This window comes from Austrofundulus limnaeus, unplaced genomic scaffold, assembly GCF_001266775.1.
Source record: "Austrofundulus limnaeus strain Quisiro unplaced genomic scaffold, Austrofundulus_limnaeus-1.0 Scaffold22, whole genome shotgun sequence".
In the NCBI taxonomy this organism is placed as follows: Eukaryota; Metazoa; Chordata; class Actinopteri; order Cyprinodontiformes; family Rivulidae; genus Austrofundulus; species Austrofundulus limnaeus.
Window position 1 is genome coordinate 2,637,253 of NW_013952424.1, and position 7,474 is coordinate 2,644,726.

The 7,474-nt window shown below is 35.5% G+C and overlaps 1 protein-coding gene across 7 annotated transcripts in view; it reads right to left on the minus strand.

Annotated features, from left to right (window-relative positions):
* Window positions 1–7,474, minus strand: part of anks1b (ankyrin repeat and sterile alpha motif domain containing 1B) — a 187,814-nt gene that overhangs the window by 39,161 nt on the left and 141,179 nt on the right. The window lies entirely within an intron of this gene.

The window sequence follows — 7,474 nt, forward strand, 5'->3', positions numbered from 1 at the left end:
ACAATATAAAAATGTTTGTCATAATCAWGTCTTGTGATTATTTGACAGGAGTTTTACTTTTAAACTGTAAGTGTATTTATTTTAGTTATGTTAGTTTCGTTATGATGTAAATACAATAAAAATTAAACCAAGATTTAGATTAGAATAATTATCATTTTGATCCATACATTAGTAATGTCTGACTGGGCCTATGTTCAAAAAATTGGGCCCCGAGGTCAAAAAGGTTAAGAACACCTGATCTAATCTCATGAAATCTGATTAGTCTTTAGTRTCAATGAAGTGAAAATGTTGGCGAAGCAGCAGTGGACCTGCAGCTACAGTACAGCTGCACCGACACAACCTCCAACCACTGGGCCGGGACACTTCACGGGTCACACACATTCTCTCCTGACACCTCCCACACGATCTGCTTCATGGTGAGTGATCCAACAGGAAGTGCAACTAAAACAGCAGGCAGGGACGCTGAAGTACACTGCAGTCCTGAGGCACATCTACCCACACAGAATTTACTCACTCCTCTTTATGCACTCGGCCCTCCATTACCGAAATACCACAAAACATCTGAACAATGAGACGTTTGCATGTCTTTAAGAGAGGATTTAATAGCTGAAGTATGGATGCATGTATGTAGGTTGTGTTGAATGAAATGCATGATCCTGCAGTGGCTGGCCATCTGCTGCAGGGATATGAGACAAGCTGTCCATTTGGACAGGTGACAAAAAAGGTGAAGTGCAAAAAAACATAATAAATAAATAAAATCACATGCCCACAGAGTATCTGGAGTCGTACGCTGTGCACATACACACAAACACTTTTTTGATCATTTATACCAACTGCACCGTATCTATGGTAACTAGCAGCTGTCATGGCAACTGAGTACAAAYGGTAGAGAAAGGCTTAACTATCATTTACTGTTCTCACTTTTGTTCTGGACCCTTCAAGAAAAAAAAATAAAAACAACTCCATCTCACTCAGTCCTTTTCACATTTTTGGACTCTGTACTTCTCTGGTAGAATAATGGGCGGGTGGGGGGGTGCAGGTACAAGTCCAGCCCTGCAGGTGAATCACACAATCAACCTTACATGATACAGGAACACAGGCCTTCACAAGCACGAGTCGGCAGAAAGAAAAACCTTTAACGCACTTTGAGAAGAGTGGCATATGTAGGAAAAGAAACGAAATTAATAAGCAAAACTTGGAAAATGAAGACTTTGTTGTATTTCCTTTACTCAGATGACTCTACTTTAAAAAGGCTGCTTCGAGTTAGTGGGCACATTCAGACCCTCAAGCACCAGGTCACCTGTACCTATAACCAGTTTGTCTTTTTGTTTACACACCACCAGTACTGTAGCTGTTTATAGTCCTGTCACTATGTTTTTGAGCTTGTGTTTAGCTCTGATTTCAGAGTAGCCACTTTCTCAGCTCAGTAGGTAGTCCAATCTGAMGTTTGCTGGATGTGATTAGTCCACATATAAACTTACATTGTTGCTTGTTGTGTGAAGTGTTGTGGCAACCAAGAGTTGCACAATCACAGTGAACCCCAGGTGGTGTGAAAGCAAACATTATTATCAGCCCTTATAAAGGCCATGGTTTTATACTTCAATCAGCAAAATATAGGATCATAAGTTTGCAGGTTTTATTTTGGTGGTCRAAAGGTTCAAAGTTTGTGAACCGCTTTTCTTCAACAAAAACAGGGTATTAAAATGCATCAAACTTGATCAAATGTATATTTTAAATCAATCAGAACAAAATGAAACACTTTGGAAACATTTGGCAGGTCCAAACAAAAAAAAAAAACAAAAAAAAAAAAACAACTAATTTCTGCTACAGGCACTTTAAATGATCAGAGTATGAATCATGTCAAAACTTATTAGCCAAGTTAATTAACCACACTAAGGCAGTACCGTCGTGGTTTTTTTAAATTAACTCATCATTTTAGATTTCATCTAGAACTATTTTATCTTTAAACACTTTGAGGAAGAATCAGTTTGACATTGCAGTAAATATTTTGTAAAGATAACGATGAACAAAAACTGAAAGAAGCTTTAAAATCCACAGTAATCCTTCATGCGTCCCTGGAGAAAAGTCATAAATAAGCTGTTTTCAACAACACACAGGTAATCAGGACACAACACTCATCTACACGCACACACTCAGWCACTTAAAGGCACCTTCCTCTGACATCAGCATGCACTCATCTGGAAAACATTAAGGGAATTGTTCCTTAAGGAGCAGAAACTATCTGCACTTCACCACCATGAATGTGTCTTTCCAAAATGAAATCGATTTCTAATTGCTTGACTCGGCACTCTGAGGATTCCCCTTAAATGAGAGCAATTTGGAGCCCTGATGTGTTTGTTTTGTGCTGCCCTCACATGGGGAAACAGATCGGAGTGAAGTGAGAGGCAACAGTGCCACCATGTGCATTTTTACAGGATGCTTGGGTTTCGCTGCACTGCAGGAAAATGAATATGTATGTTGTGCATGGTAAATATTCTTTTCTCCTCAGCCTGAGGCTTAACAGAACGAATGATGGAAGTAAATTATTCCTGTGACAACAGACTGATTTCACCAGGGGGTTTGTGATGACATCTGACTGATAAAAGTCATAAAGTCCTCCAATTATTCCACGTCACAATTACCTGATGTGTTGTTTTTTTTGCAAAAAAAAAAAAAAAAAACAATTACCTGATGTGGCCTTTTAAATTAGTTTGGGTTAAAGARAACTACATAATGAATAGCAACTTTAATGTTAGCCCCCCCCCCCACCACCACCACACACACACACACCCTCTTATGTTCCAATAAAACACTAGTTATTCTGTCACCTCTCAACTTTTGATACTATTTGAGGAAAAAYATCACCTTTACTGTCAGTTTCCTTATTTCACAAATGAGTCATTTCAGCTGCTGAAGGGAAAAATAAATGATCTCAACAGAACCAGTGGGATGTAATTTGTTAAATCTGAACACCAGCAGTGGGGGGAAAAAAGCCAAGTCTAAGCAGTGTGTTCAAATTTAATTATGATTTCTTATGAATTATTAATTTAGACTGAATAATTCACAGTAGGAAATTTAAATTTTATTAGTTTTCATTTCAGATTCTTTGCATTTCTGGACCTCATTAAACCATTTAAAAAATAAATCTCTCAGATGTTATGTTTATGCATGCATTTTCCTTTATGAAGTCATAAACACTTGAAGGTTTATTTAGTTTGTATTATTACTTCCAGTTTCTACAAAAACTCTTAGTAAAGATATAAAATCCTTTTATTTTATATCAGAATGTAAAAAACCAACATGTAGCTTTTATCATTCTAATTTTAAAAAGAATTTCCCTTGAAAATAATGAGGGTTTAGCTTCTTATTCTACCATCTGTGTGCATCATTTTAAAGGCCTAATAAAAAGAATCTTCCCAAACAAAACTTATCTGTTCTTTTATATCCTTTTTGATTCTGTCTGAATTCAAACTAAACTTATTTCCACTCTAGTAAATACAGACTTGTAAAAATGTCCAGCTTGTTGACACGATGACAGTATTACGTGAATGCATAAAAATACAAATTGATTAGTTTGAGTAACTGTATTGTTTACTTTGACTTAATACAAAAATCAATCGTTATAATTGAGTCCGGGGAATCTGCAGTTATTCACGGGGCAGAAACAGAGCAGTTATTTCTGCTGCTCTCTCCCAAGGTGCCACTTTAAAGTTTCACTCCTGCTGCCTCCATATTTTATCTTTATATGTGAACAAGCGTGAACAAACAAATGTAAAGAAAATTTGATCCTGAAATTCACAGATTTTAACTAAAATATGCCTTTGATTTATTTCTAACCTGTGTATCTGAAAGCTATAGGGTTGTCGAGAATTATGAATTGATTTTATCTAAAGCTTCACAAAACTAATATTTACTCACATTTTGACTTTTAAAAAAGTGATGTTTATTAGGATTAAGTTTAAGCAGAGAAATTGTTTCCTTTCTGTTACCTGTTCCAAGGTAACTGAAGGGTGAACCGTCTGCRGTATCGTGTCTGTAAACGTGGGAACATTCTGAGATGAGCCTCCAGGCCCTAAACAGCAGGACTGCACATATGCTCCAAATCAACAAACACACTTGTATTGCACACACTTATTTGTAAAACCGTCTTTGCAAACACACAGCAGTTGTTACCTACAAAAACAATATCTCCTTCTAATTATAATTTATCTCCCATAGAGTTTAGTCTTTCTCACTTCCTGCTGTCTTGTCTCACTRCAGTGTCCGTCCTCCTGTCCTCAGCAGCTCTTGGTAAACATACTGGGGTCAGGTGCAGCCGTGACCTCTCCATCACTCCTGAGACTGCCTTCAGTTACATCGTGCTGCTGCAGGACTTTACAGTGCACTGTGCAGCAAACACACACAGCATGAGTACTACACACCCCTGTCAGACTCATGGGCTGAGGTTCAGGACTGGACTCTCTGCATACAAAGAACCTATATATGAGTTATACTGTAAATAACGGACATCCTGATTTACCTTGATATTCAGTCAGTACGCTGCAGTTAGTCCCTCACACATTATTATTACGTTCCAACTAGATAAAGACAAACAGCTGTTATTAAAGATAAAAATATAAACATTTACTATTTGGAAAAACAACATTCTGTCAAAAGATTTGCATAATTGTGTTATTTTCTGTGAACRTTAAACAGCCTACATAACTAATCAAAACATGTTAGTTTTTAAATGTATTGATTTTATTTTCCTGTCCTTATGTGGATTAAAATAGCATGTTTGTGTGTGGGAGTGAAATGTCTATTTTTATTGTAATTTTATTGTAAGTGTTGTTTTCATTTATGCCAATTAAAAATAACTAATAATTATAAAGTCAAAATAAGGACTGCATTAACACAAAGCAATAAAGCATCATTCTAACGTAAAACATTGTGTTTGTGTAGTCCTTGATTTGAACTATAACAATTCAATTGTCATGAACATAATTTTAAAAAGAAAAAAGTTTTAAAAAATGAATGCACAAAATCTACTTGATTCTTCTTATTATTAACTGGTTAATGTGTCCTTAAATGAAAAATAAATGAAATATTTTAAAATGATTGATAAACTTTCAGTATGTTTAACTACAAACAGTCGAAGGGGCTGAATGTATTTTAAAGGTAATGTCCACAGAAGAGCTGTTTTGAATGAGTTTTTCTGTCTAGTTGCATATTTATATTCAGATTTATTGATTAAAGCATTCGGATGGAAGTGTTTTGTTTACATGGATATAAATAGTTTACTCCATATACTATTTCATAATGGCAGCGCTAGACATCTGGAAAATACAAYTGGTTTAAACTGGTTTATTTCAGGATTAAGTTTCATATTTGATTTCATGTTGAGTTTCTTAATATAAATTTTAGCTTGTGCGGTAATTTTTCTGTCACAGCTACAGTTAGAAGCTGCCAACAATGAATGCCTCTTGCACCAGAAAAGCCATGCTTTACATTTAAAAACAAAATGTGTCAATTTTGTATCAATATAAGTTTTAAAGTTATTGACAAACGATCTGTTTTTTTTACATGTCTGTTGTAGTTAATTATGAGTGCAGTAGTTGAAACTGTACAACTTTAAAACTATAATTTTCTCCAAAATCATCATCATCCTTTATAGTATTCTGCAGAAAAATATCAGTTCTTTCAAAAACAGCATATAACATGAAAGAAAAAACTATAAAATACTGCATCATTTGGATTACAGTTAGCTTGATTATGAAACCATGTCCAGTTTTACAGCTTTCACAAAACTTTATCACAAAGTTTCCCCTAATTAAAACTCAGATCTGGAACTTCAGGACATTTTCTCATCATGTGTACTTGCGCAGCCTCTAGTGGCTACAGYTTTCACTGCAGAACCTCGTCTGTAATTCTTCTTATAAGAAAACAAAAACAGACCATTATGCTGCAGTATTTGTTTTTGCACAGAACTGCTTCTGTTTCTATCATAGCAGATGAGATGGATGTATAGTTTAGCCTGTGATTAAAATGAGAGAAGTAAAAACATACATGAATACATCAGTATGCATTGACACTTCCCATCTCACATATGCATTCAGACACACACACACTCTCTCTCTCTCTCTCTCTCTCTCTCACACACACAGTAGCACAGTGAGTGGGCGGTATCCCCAGTGAGATGAAACATCTTGCATCCCACATGCTTATATAACTCCATCTCTACCTCCTCCAGCTGATCACTCATCACTTTATCCTCTGCTGGGATGGAAAAACTCCCCTTCTAGCTCCCTCTCTCCCTCTCTGTCCTCTCTCTCCTTAAAAATCAGAGCTGGCTTTGAATTTGAGTATGATTTTCTTAAACTTGCAGCATCAAAGAAGCAGCTCTTTCAGATGGGATCACGCTGCAGTAAAACACTTCTGCTGAGCATTTGGGGCTGTAAACATTAAAAATCAATCCATATTACTTGWGACAACATGAGAACTCAGATGTCTAATCTCATTATCAGCAGCAAAACTAATATCCAGCAAATGAGAGAAATCAACATTCAGCAGCAGCATACTGTGACCACATTACCGTGAATTTTTAAAGATGAACCTTTAAACCTGCGATGAAGAGCCATCAGAATGGATTAAACCAGAAAAAAATGTAGTGAGGTAATAATTTAAAAACAAATCGGTGCATCCAGTGTTTGCATTCTCGTCATGCATTAAACAGTAATGAGCAGAAATGCCTGATGGGTATCCTGCACTTTTACACCAGCTTCAGCTGTTTTAATGAGGAAACCAAATAGCTTGTGCTGATAATGTATGGAGTCTCCTCTGCAGTATAGAGAGTAATGAGCTCTTTTATATTTATTACCCATAATAAACTGCTGTGACTCAAACATAACACAATTTATGTCATTTTAGCATAAAGTATAAAGAAAGGGATGATCTGTAAAGTAGRCTGTACTGCAAGCTAACTGAAGATATAATTAAACAAAAAAATGATGAAATGACCACAACTTCTAAATCTTCCTTGTTTTAAAAGAACTTTATGAACAAATATTAAAAATAAATAAATAAATGGATCTATCAATATTATGTATTGTTATTTGCAGTTTCATAATGTCATCACTCCATATATGGTAGTGCAGTTTCTGTTAATTTGTGCCTCATTTGAGATTATCAATTTTTTTCCTGCATGTTTTTTTTTTTGGCATATATCTGGTTGCACATTTTTGTGCTATTTCAACAAATCATGCATCAAAACACTCAGCTCCTTTGTGACATTCCACCTATGAATTTTAGTCTTTCTGCATTTTAATAAAAATTTGTAGCATTTTCTGCCACGTTTTTCTCATTTAAAATGAATACAGCTCCATTCACCAGCCAACTTTCAAAATGTTTAGAAACTTTTACTGCACCTTTCATCCTTTGTTCTGGTGCTAATATCAGCTTCTTCTTCTTCTTTTTTTTTGCCAATGTTTGCTTTTTC